We start from the raw sequence: 12,303 nt of genomic DNA on the forward strand, positions 1-12,303 counted from the left end.
TAACAAAAGCCACTCAGAACTGGCACAGACCGGGGGAATCCGACTGTCTAAAACAAAGCATTGCTAGGGCCGCTGGTTGGTGCTGACACAATGTGATTTGTGCCCAGTGCTCTAAATGTCAACTTGAAGAAATATAAAAAAGCGCAGGTAGACGGCGTGAGTAACTATGACTCTATAAGCGGTGCGACCGAGCCCGGACCAGCGTCGGGACCTTCCTGTGGAAAGCCACCGCTGTTTCCATGGGCTTCGCGCATGGAGGTTCTTGCTTCAGCTGGCAGAACAGAGGCGACTCAGAACTGGCACAGACCGGGGGAATCCGCCTGTCTAATTAAAACAAAGCATTGCTAGGGCCACTGGTCGGTGCTGACGCAATGTGATTTGTGCCCAGTGCTTTGAATGTCAACGTGAAGAAATATAAAAAAGCGCGGGTAGACGGCGGAAGTAACTATGACTCTGTAAGCGGAGCGACCTAGCCTGGACCAGCGTCGGGACCTTCCGGTGGAAAGCCACCGCTGTTGTTGTTTCCATGGGCTTCGCACATGGAGGTTCTTGCTTCAGCCGGCAGAACAGAGCCGACTCAGAACTGGCACAGACCGGGGGAATCCGACTGTCTAATTAAAACAAAGCATTGCTAGGGCCGCTGATTGGTGCTGACGCAATGTGATTTGTGCACAGTGCTCTGAATGTCAACGTAAAGAAATATAAATATGCGCGGGTAGACGGCGGGAGTAACTATGACTCTATAAGCGGTGCGACCAAGCCCGGACCAGCGTCGGGACCTTCCTGTGGAAAGCCACTGCTGTTGTTGTTTCCAGGGGCTTCGCGCCAGGAGGTTCTTTCTTCAGCCGGCAGAAAAGAGCTGACTTAGAACTGGCAAGACCGGGGAATCTGACTGTCTAATTAAAACAAAACATTGCTAGGGCCGCTGGTCGGTGCTGACGCAATGTGATTTGTGCCCAGTGCTCTGAATGTCAACGTGAAGAAATATAAAAAGCGCGGGTAGACGGCGGGAGTAACTATGACTCCGTAAGAGGAGCGACCGAGCTTGGATTAGCGTCGGGGTTTTCCTGTGGAAAGCCACCGCTGTTGTTTCCATGGGCTTCGCGCATGGAGGTTCTTGCTTCCGCCGCAAGAACAGAGCCGACTCAGAACTGGCACAGACCGGGGGAACCCGACTGTCTAATTAAAACAAATCATTGCGAGCGCCGCTGGTCCGTGCTTACGCAATGTGATTTCTACCCTGTGCTCTAAATGTCAACGTAAAGAAATATATGGAAAAGCGTGGGTAAACGGCGGGAGTAACTATGGCTTTATAAGCGGTGCACCGGAGCCCGGACCAGCGTCGGAACCTTCCTGTGGACAGCCACAGCTGTACTTATTTTCATGGGCTTCGTGCCTGGAGGTTCTTGCTACAGCCGGCAGAACAGAGCCGACTCAGAACTGGCACAGATCAGGGGAGTCTGACTGTCTAATTAAAACAAAGCATTGCTAGGGCCGCTGGTCGGTGCTGACGCAATGTGATTTCTGCCCTGTGCTCTAAATGTCAACGTAAAGAAATATATGGAAAAGCGCGGGTAAACGGCGGGAGTAACTATAGCTATATAAGCGGTGCAGCAGAGCCCGGACCAGCGTCGGAACCTTCCTGTGGAAAGCCACAGCTGTACTTGTTTCCATGGGCTTCGCGCCTGGAGGTTCTTGCTACAGCCGGCAGAACAGAGTGGACTCAGAACTGGCACCGACCGGGGGAATCTGAATGTCTAATTAAAACAAAGCATTGCTAGGGCCGCTGGTTGGTGCTGACACAATGTGATTTGTGCCCAGTGCTCTGAATGTCAACTTGAAGAAATATAAATAAGCGCGGGTAGACGGCGGGAGTAACTATGACTCTATAAGCGGTGCGGCCGAGCCCGGACCAGCGTGGGGACCTTCCTGTGGAAAGCCACTGCTGTTATGGTTTCCATGGGCTTCGTGCATGGAGGTTCTTGCTTCAGCCGGCATAAAAGAAGCGACTCAGAACTGGCACAAACTGGGGGGGTCCGACTGTCTAATTAAAACAAAGCATTGCTAGGGCCGCTGGTGGGTGCTGACGCAATGTGATTTGTGCACAGTGCTCTAAATGTCAACGTAAAGAGATATATGGAAAAGCCCGGGTAAACGGTGGGAGTAACTATGGCTCTATAAGCGGTGCGGCCGAACCCGGACCAGCGTCGGGACCTTCCTGTGGAAAGCCACAGCTGTGCTTGTTTCCATGGGCTTCGCGCAAGGAGGTTCTTGCTTCAGCCGGCATAACAGAAGCGACTCAGAACTGGCACAGACCGAGGGAATCCGACTGTCTAATTAAAACAAAGCATTGCTAGGGCCGCTGATTGGTGCTGACGCAATGTGATTTGTGCACAGTGCTCTGAATGTCAACGGAAAGAAATATAAATATGCGCGGGTAGACGGCGGGAGTAACTATGACTCTATAAGCGGTGCGACCAAGCCCGGACCAGCGTCGGGACCTTCCTGTGGAAAGCCACTGCTGTTGTTGTTTCCAGTGGCTTCGCGCCAGGAGGTTCTTGCTTCAGCCGGCAGAAAAGAGCTGACTCAGAACTGGCAAGACCGGGGAATCTGACTGTCTAATTAAAACAAAACATTGCTAGGGCCGCTGGTCGGTGCTGACGCAATGTGATTTGTGCCCAGAGCTCTGAATGTCAACGTGAAGAAATATAAAAAGCGCGGGTAGACGGCGGGAGTAACTATGACTCCGTAAGCGGAGCGACCGAGCTTGGATTAGCGTCGGGGTTTTCCTGTGGAAAGCCACCGCTGTTGTTTCCATGGGCTTCGCGCATGGAGGTTCTTGCTTCCGCCGCAAGAACAGAGCCGACTCAGAACTGGCACAGACCGGGGGAATCCGACTTACTAATTAAAACAAATCATTGCGAGCGCCGCTGGTCTGTGCTTACGCAATGTGATTTCTGCCCTGTGCTCTAAATGTCAACTTGAAGAAATATAAAAAAGCGCGGGTAAACGGCAGGAGTAACTATGGCTCTATAAACGTGTGGCCGAGCCCGGACCAGCGTCGCGACCTTCCTGTGGAAAGCCACTGCTGTTGTTGTTTCCATGGGCTTCGTGCATGGAGGTTCTTGCTTCAGCCGGCATAAAAGAAGCGAATCAGAACTGGCACAAACTGGGGGAATCCGACTGTCTAATTAAAACAAAGCATTGCTAGGACCGCTGGTCGGTGCTGACGCAATGTGATTTGTGCACGATGCTTTGAATGTCAACGTTAAGAAATATAAAAAAGCGCGGGTAGACGGCGGGAGTAACTATAACTCTATAAGCGGTGCGACCGAGCCCGGACCAGCGTCGGGACCTTCCTGTGGAAAGCCACCGCTGGTGTTGTTTCCATTAGCTTCGCGCATGGAGGTTCCTGCTTCACCCGGCAGAACAGAGGCGACTCAGAACTGGCACAGACCGGGAAATCTGACTGTTTAATTAAAACAAAGCATTGATAGGGCCGCTGGTTGGTGCTGACGAAATGTGAGTCGTGCCCAGTGCTCTGAATGTCAACGTGAAGAAATATAAAAAAGCGTAGGTAGACGGCGGGAGTAACTAAGACTCTATAAGCGGAGCGGCCGAGCAGGGACCAGCGTCGGGACCTTCCTGTGGAAAGCCACAGCTGTGCTAGTTTCCATGGGCTTCGCGCCTGGAGGTTCTTGCTTCAGCCGGCTCAACGGAGCCGACTCGGAACTGGCACTGACCGGGGGAATCCGACTGTCTAATTAAAACAAAGCATTGCTAGGGCCGCTGGTCGGTGCTGACGCAATGTGAACTCTACCCTGTGCTCTAAATGTCAACGTTAACAAATATAAAAAAGCTAGGGTAAACGGCGGGAGTAACTATGGCTCTATGAGTGGTGCGGCCGAGCCTGGACCAGCGTCGGGACCTTCCTGTGGAAACCCACCGCTGTTGTTTCCATGGGCTTCGTGCATGGAGGTTCTTGCTTCAGCCGGCATAACAGAAGCCACTCAGAACTGGCACAGACCGGGGGAATCCGACTGTCTAATTAATACAAAGCATTGCTAGGGCCGCTGGTTGGTGCTGACACAATGTGATTTGTGCCCAGTGCTCTAAATGTCAACTTGAAGAAATATAAAAAAGCGCAGGTAGACGGCGTGAGTAACTATGACTCTATAAGCGGTGCGACCGAGCCCGGACCAGCGTCGGGACCTTCCAGTGGAAAGCCACCGCTGTTTCCATGGGCTTCGCACATGGAGGTTCTTGCTTCAGCCGGCAGTACAGAGGCGACTCAGAACTGGCACAGACCGGGGGAATCCGCCTGTCTAATTAAAACAAAGCATTGCTAGGGCCACTGGTCGGTGCTGACGCAATGTGATTTGTGCCCAGTGCTCTGAATGTCACCGTGAAGAAATATAAAAAAGCGCGGGTAGACGGCGGAAGTAACTATGACTCTGTAAGCGGAGCGACCTAGCCTGGACCAGCGTCGGGACCTTTCGGTGGAAGGCCACCGCTGTTGTTGTTTCCATGGGCTTCGCACATGGAGGTTCTTGCTTCAGCCGGCAGAACAGAGCCGACTCAGAACTGGCACAGACCGGGGGAATCCGACTGTATAATTAAATCAAATCATTGCGAGCGCCGCTGGTCCGTGCTTACGCAATGTGATTTCTACCCTGTGCTCTAAATGTCAACGTAAAGAAATATATGCAAAAGCGTGGGTAAACGGCGGGAGTAACTATGGCTTTATAAGCGGTGCACCGGAGCCCGGACTAGCGTCGGAACCTTCCTGTGGACAGCCACAGCTGTACTTATTTCCATGGGCTTCGTGCCTGGAGGTTCTTGCTACAGCCGGCAGAACAGAGCCGACTCAGAACTGGCACAGATCAGGGGAGTCTGACTGTCTAATTAAAACAAAGCATTGCTAGGGCCGCTGGTCGGTGCTGACGCAATGTGATTTCTGCCCGGTGCTCTAAATGTCTACGTAAAGAAATATATGGAAAAGCGCGGGTAAACGGCTGGAGGAACTATAGCTATATAAGCGGTGCAGCGGAGCCCGGACCAGCGTCGGAACCTTCCTGTGGAAAGCCACAGCTGTACTTATTTCCATGGGCTTCGCGCCTGGAGGTTCTTGCTACAGCCGGCAGAACAGAGTGGACTCAGAACTGGCACCGACCGGGGGAATCTGAATGTCTAATTAAAACAAAGCATTGCTAGGGCCGCTGGTTGGTGCTGACACAATGTGATTTGTGCCCAGTGCTCTGAATGTCAACTTGAAGAAATATAAATAAGCGCGGGTAGACGGCGGGAGTAACTGTGACTCTGTAAGCGGTGCGGCCGAGCCCGGACCTGCGTGGGGACCTTCCTGTGGAAAGCCACTGCTGTTATGGTTTCCATGGGCTTCGTGCATGGAGGTTCTTGCTTCAGCCGGCATAAAAGAAGCGACTCAGAACTGGCACAAACTGGGGGAGTCCGACTGTCTAATTAAAACAAAGCATTGCTAGGGCCGCTGGTCGGTGCTGACGCAATGTGATTTCTGCCCTGTGCTCTAAATGTCAATGTAAAGAAATATTTAAAGAAGCGCGGGTAAACGGCGGGAGTAACTATAGCTCTATAAGCGGTGCAGCGGAGCCTGGGCCAGCGTCGGAACCTTCCTGTGGAAAGCCACAGCTCTACTTATTTCCATGGGCTTCGCGCTTGGAGGTTCTTGCTTCAGCCGGCATAAAAGAAGCGACTGAGAACTGGCACAGACCGGGGGAATCCGACTGTCTAATTAAAACAAAGCATTGCTAGGGCCGCTGGTCGGTGCTGACGCAATGTGATTTGTGCACAGTGCTCTGAATGTCACCGTAAAGAAATATAAAAGGCGCGGATAGACGGCGGGAGTAACTATGACTCTATAAGAAGTACGACCTAGCCAGGACCAGCGTCGGGACCTTCCTGTGGAAAGCCACCGCTGTTGTTGTTTCCATGGGCTTCGCGCATGGAGGTTTTGCTACAGCCGGCAGAACAGAGCGGACTCAGAACTGGCCCAGACCGAGGGAATCTGACTGTCTAATTAAAACAAAGCATTGCTAGGGCCGCTGGTCGGGGCTGACGCAATGTGATTTCTGCCCTGTGCTCTAAATGTCAACGTGAAGAAAAATAAAAAAGCGCCGGTAGACGGCGGGAGTAACTACGACTCTGTTAGCGGAGCGACCTAGCCCGGACCAGCGTCGGAACCTTCCTGTGGAATGCCACCGCTGTTGTTTCCATGGGATTCCCGCCTGGAGGTTCTTGCCTCAGCCGGCAGAACAGAGCCGACTCAGAACTGGCACAGACCGGGGGAATCTGACTGTCTAATTAAAACAAAGCATTGCTAGGGCCGCTGGTCGGTGCTTACGCAATTTGATTTCTGTCCTGTGCTCTAAATGTCAACGTAAAGAAATATTTAGAAAAGCGCGGGTAAACGGCGGGAGTAACTATAGCTCTATAAGCGGTGCAGCGGAGCTCGGGCCAGCGTCGGAACCTTCCTGTGGAAAGCCACAGCTCTACTTATTTTCATGGGCTTCGCGCCTGGAGGTTCTTGCTTCAGCTGGCATAAAAGAAGCGACTCAGAACTGGCACAGACCGGGGGAATCCGACTGTCTAATTAAAACAAAGCATTGCTAGGGCCGCTGGTCGGTGCTGACGCAATGTGATTTGTGCACAGTGCTCTGAATGTCAACGTGAAGAAATATAAAAAAGCGCGGGTAGACGGCGGGAGTAACTATGACTCTATAAGCAGTGCGACCAGGCCCGGACCAGCGTCGGGACCTTCCTGTAGAAAGCCACCGCTGTTGTTGTTTCCATGGGCTTCGCGCATGGAGGTTCTTGCTTCAGCCGGCAGAACAGAAGCGACTCAGAACTGGCACAGACCGGGGGAATCCACTTTCTAATTAAAACAAAGCATTGCTAGGGCCACTGGTCGGTGCTGAGGCAATGTGATTCGTGCCCAGTGCTCTGAATGTCAACAGGAAAAAATATAAAAAAGCGCGGGTAGACGGCGGGAGTAACTATGACTCTATTAGCAATACGACCTAGCCCGCACAGGCGTCCGGACCTTCCTGTGGAAAGCCACCGCTGTTGTTGTTTCCATGGGCTTCGCGCATGGAGGTTCTTGCTTCAGTCGGCAGAACAGAGCCGACTCAGAACTCTCACAGACCGGGGGAATCCGACTGTTTAAATAAAACAAAGCATTGCGAGCGCCGCTAGACGGTGCTGACGCATTGTTATTTCTGCCCTGTGCTCTGAATGTCAACGTGAAAAAATATAAAGAAGCGTGAGTAGACGGCGGGAGTAACTAAGACTCTATAAGCAGAGCGGCCGAGCAGGGACCAGCGTCGGGACCTTCCCGTGGAAAGCCACAGCTGTGCTAGTTTCCATGGTCTTCACGCCAGGAGGTTCTTACTTCAGCCGGCAGAACAGAGCCGACTCAGAAATAGCACAGCCCGGGGGAATCCGTCTGTCTAATTAAAACAAAGCATTGATAGGGCCGCTGATTGGTGCTGACGCAATGTGATTTCTGCCCTGTGCTCTAAATGTCAACGTAAAGAAATATATGGAAAAGCGCGGGTAAACCGCGGGAGTAACTATAGCACTATAAGCAGTGCAGCGGAGCCCGGACCAGCGTCGGAACCTTCCTGTGGAAAGCCACAGCTGTGCTTATTTCCATGGGCTTTGCGCCTGGAGGTTCTTGCCTCAGCCAGCAGAACAGAGAGTACTCATAACTCGCACAGACCAGGGGAACCCGACTGTCTACTTAAAACAAAGCATTGCTAGGGCTGCTGGTCGGTGCTGACGCAATGTGATTTGTGCCCAGTGCTCTGAATGTCAACGTGAAGAAATATAAAAAAGTGCGGGTAGACGGCTGGAGTAACTATGACTCTGTAAGCGGAGCGACCGAGCCCGGACCAGCGTAGGGACCTTCCTGTGGAAAGCCACCGATGTTGTTGTTTCCATGGGCTTCGCGCATGGAGGTTCTTTCTTCAGCCGGCAGAACAGAGGCGACTCAGAACTGGCACAGACCGGGGGAATCCGACTGTCTAATTAAAACAAAGCATTGCTAGGGCCTCTGGTCGGTGCTTACAGAATGTGATTTCTGCCCTGTGCTCTAAATGTCAACGTAAAAAAATATTTAGAAAAGCGCGGGTAAACGGCGGGAGTAACTATAGCTCTATAAGCGGTGCAGCGGAGCCCGGGAGAGCGTCGGAACCTTCCTGTGGAAAGCCACAGCTCTACTTATTTCAATGGGCTTCGCGCCTGGAGGTTCTTGCTTCAGCCGGCATAAAAGAAGCGACTCAGAACTGGCACAGACCGGGGGAATTTGAATGTCTAATTAAAACAAAGCATTGCTAGGGCCGCTGTTTGGTGCTGACGCAATGTGATTTGTGCCCAGTGCTCTGAATGTCAACGTAAAGAAATACAAAAAAGCGCGGGTAGACGGCGGGAGTAACTATGACTCTATAAGCGGTGCGACCGAGCCCGGACCAGCGTCGGGACCTTCCTGTGGAAAGCCACCGCTGTTGTTTCCATGGACTTACCGCTTGGAGGTTCTTGCCTCAGCCGGCAGAGCAGAGCCGACTCAGAACTGGCACAGACCGGGGGAATCCGACTGTCTACTTAAACCAAAGCATTGCTAGGGCCGCTGGTCGGTGCTGACGCAATGTGATTTCTGCCCTGAGCTCTAAATGTCAACGTGAAGAAATATAAAAAAGCGCGGGTAAGCGGCGGGAGTAACTATGGCTGTATAAGCGGTGCGGCCGAGCCCGGACCAACGTCGGGACCTTCCTGTGGAAAGCCACTGCTGTTGTTGTATCCATGGGCTTCGTGCATGGAGGTTCTTGCTTCAGCCGGCATAACAGCAGCGACTCAGAACTGGCACAGACCGGGGGAATCCGACTGTCTAATTAAAACAAAGCATTGCTAGGGCCACTGGTCGGTGCTGACGCAATGTGATTGGTGCTCAGTGCTCTGAATGTCAACGTGAAGAAATATAAAAAAAGCGCGGGTAGACATCGGGAGTAACTATAACTCTGTAAGCGGAGCGACCTAGCCCGGACTAGCGTCGGGACCTTCCTGTGGAAAGCCACCGCTGTTGTTTCCATGGGATTCCCGCCTGAAGGTTCTTGCCTCAGCCGGCAGAACAGAGCTGACTCAGAACTGGCACAGACCGGGGGAATCCGACTGTCTAATTAAAACAAATCATTGCGAGCGCCGCTGGTCTGTGCTTACGCAATGTGATTTCTGCCCTGTGCTCTACATGTCAAAGTAAAGAAATATATGAAAAAGCGCGGGTAAACGGCGGGAGTAACTATGGCTATATAAGCGGTGCAGCCGAGCCCGGACCAGCGTCGGAACCTTCCTGTGGAAGCCACAGCTGTACCTATTTCCATGGGCTTCGCTCCTGGTGGTTCTTGCTACAGCCGGCAGAACAGAGCCGACTCAGAACTGGCACAGACCGGGGAAATCTGACTGTCTAATAAAAACAAAGCATTGCTAGGGCCGCTGGTCGGTGCTGACGCAATGTGATTCGTGCACAGTGCTCTGAATGTCAACGTGAAGAAATATAAAAAAGGGCGGGTAGGCGGCGGGAGTGACTATAACTCTATAAGCGGTGCGCCCGAGCTCGGACCAGCGTCGGGACCTTCCATTGGAAAGCTACTCCTGTTGTTGTTTCCATGGGCTTCGCGCATGGAGGTTCTTGCTTCAGCCGGCATAACAGAAGCGACTCAGAACTGGCACAGACCGGGGGAATCCGACTGTGTAAGTAAAGCAAAGCATTGCTAGGGCCGCTGGTCGGGGCTGACGAAATGTGATTGGTGCACAGTGCTCTGAATGTCACCGTGAAGAAATATAAAAGGCGCGGGTAGACGGCGGGAGTAACTATGACTTTATAAGTGGTGCGACCGAGCCCGGACCAGCGTAGGGACCTTCCTGTGGAAAGCCACCGCTGTTGTTGTTTCCATGGGCTTCGCGCCTGGAGGTTCTTTCTTCAGCCGGCAGAACAGAGGCGAGTCAGAACTGGCACAGACCAGGGGAATCCGACTGTCTAATTAAAACAAAGCATTGCTAGGGCCACTGGTCGGTGCTGACGCAATGTGATTTGTGCCCAGTGCTCTGAATGTCAACGTGAAGAAATATAAGAAATCACGGGTAAACGGCGGGAGTAACTATGACTCTAACAGCGGTGCGACCGATTTCGGACCAGCGTCGGGACCTTCCTGTGGAAAGCCACAGCTGTGGTTGTTTCCAAGGGCTTCGCGCCAGGAAATTCTTGCTTCAGCCGGCAGAAAAGAGCCGATTCAGAACTGGCCCAGACCGGGGGAATCCGACTGTCTAATTAAAGCAAAGCATTGCTAGGGCCGCTGGTCGGGGCTGACGAAATGTGATTTGTGTACAGTGCTCTGAATGTCACCGTGAAGAAATATAAAAGGCGCGGGTAGACGGCGGGAGTAACTATGACTTTATAAGCGGTGCGACCGAGCCCGGACCAGCGTAGGGACCTTCCTGTGAAAAGCCACCGCTGTTGTTGTTTCCATGGGCTTCGCGCATGGAGGTTCTTTCTTCAGCCGGCAGAACAGAGGCGACTCAGAACTGGCACAGACCGGGGGAATCCGACTGTCTAATTAAAGCAAAGCATTGCTAGGGCCACTGGTCGGTGCTGACGCAATGTGATTTGTGCCCAGTGCTCTGAATGTCAACGTGAAGAAATATAAGAAATTGCGGGTAAACGGCGGGAGTAACTATGGCTCTATAAGCGGTGCGGCCGAACCCGGACCAGAGTCGGGACCTTCCTGTGGAAAGCTACCGCTGTTGTTTCCATGGGATTCCCGCCTGGAGGTTCTTGCCTCAGCCGGCAGAACAGAGCCGACTCAGAACTGGCACAGACCGGGGGAATCTGACTGTCTAATTAAAACAAAGCATTGCTAGGGCCTCTGGTCGGTGCTTACAGAATGTGATTTCTGCCCTGTGCTCTAAATGTCAACGTAAAGAAATATTTAGAAAAGCGCGGGTAAACGGCGGGAGTAACAATAGCTCTATAAGCGGTGCAGCGGAGCCCGGGTGAGCGTCGGAACCTTCCTATGGAAAGCCACAGCTCTACTTATTTCAATGGGCTTCGCGCCTGGAGGTTCTTGCTTCAGCCGGCATAAAAGAAGCGACTCAGAACTGGCACAGACCGGGGGAATTTGACTGTCTAATTAAAACAAAGCATTGCTAGGGCCGCTGGTCGGTGCTGACGCAATGTGATTTGTGCCCAGTGCTCTGAATGTCAACGTAAAGAAATATAAAAAAGCGCGGGTAGACGGCGGGAGTAACTATGACTCTATAAGCGGTGCGACCGAGCCCGGACCAGCGTCGGGACCTTCCTGTGGAAAGCCACCGCTGTTTCCATGGGCTTCGCGCATGGAGGTTCTTGCTTCAGCCGGCAGTACAGAGGCGACTCAGAACTGGCACAGACCGGGGGAATCCGCCTGTCTAATTAAAACAAAGCATTGCTAGGGCCACTGGTCGGTGCTGACGCAATGTGATTTGTGCCCAGTGCTCTGAATGTCACCGTGAAGAAATATAAAAAAGCGCGGGTAGACGGCGGAAGTAACTATGACTCTGTAAGCGGAGCGACCTAGCCTGGACCAGCGTCGGGACCTTTCGGTGGAAGGCCACCGCTGTTGTTGTTTCCATGGGCTTCGCTCAAGGAGGTTCTTGCTTCAGCCGGCAGAACAGAGCCGACTCAGAACTGGCACAGACCGGGGGAATCCGACTGTATAATTAATACAAATCATTGCGAGCGCCGCTGGTCCGTGCTTACGCAATGTGATTTCTACCTTGTGCTCTAAATGTCAACGTAAAGAAATATAAAAAAGCGCGGGTAAACGGCAGGAGTAACTATGGCTCTATAAACGTGCGGTTGAGCCCGGTCAAGCGTCGGGACCTTCCTGTGGAAAGCCACCGCTGTTGTTGTTTCCATGGGCTTCGCGCATGGAGGTTCTTGCTTCAGCCGGCAGAACAGAGGCGACTCAGAACTGGCACAGATCAGGGGAGTCTGACTGTCTAATTAAAACAAAGCATTGCTAGGGCCGCTGGTCGGTGCTGACGCAATGTGATTTCTGCCCTGTGCTCTAAATGTCAACGTAAAGAAATATATGGAAAAGCGTGGGTAAACGGCGGGAGTAACTATAGCTCCATAAGCGGTGCAGCGGAGCCCGGACCAGCGCAGGAACCTTCCTGTGGAAAGCCACAGCTGTACTTATTTCCATGGGCTTCGTGCATGGAGGTTCTTGCTTCAGC

This window comes from Haemaphysalis longicornis, unplaced genomic scaffold, assembly GCF_048455015.1.
Source record: "Haemaphysalis longicornis isolate Haplotype H1 unplaced genomic scaffold, Haemaphysalis longicornis Haplotype H1 scaffold_6, whole genome shotgun sequence".
Taxonomy (NCBI): Eukaryota; Metazoa; Arthropoda; class Arachnida; order Ixodida; family Ixodidae; genus Haemaphysalis; species Haemaphysalis longicornis.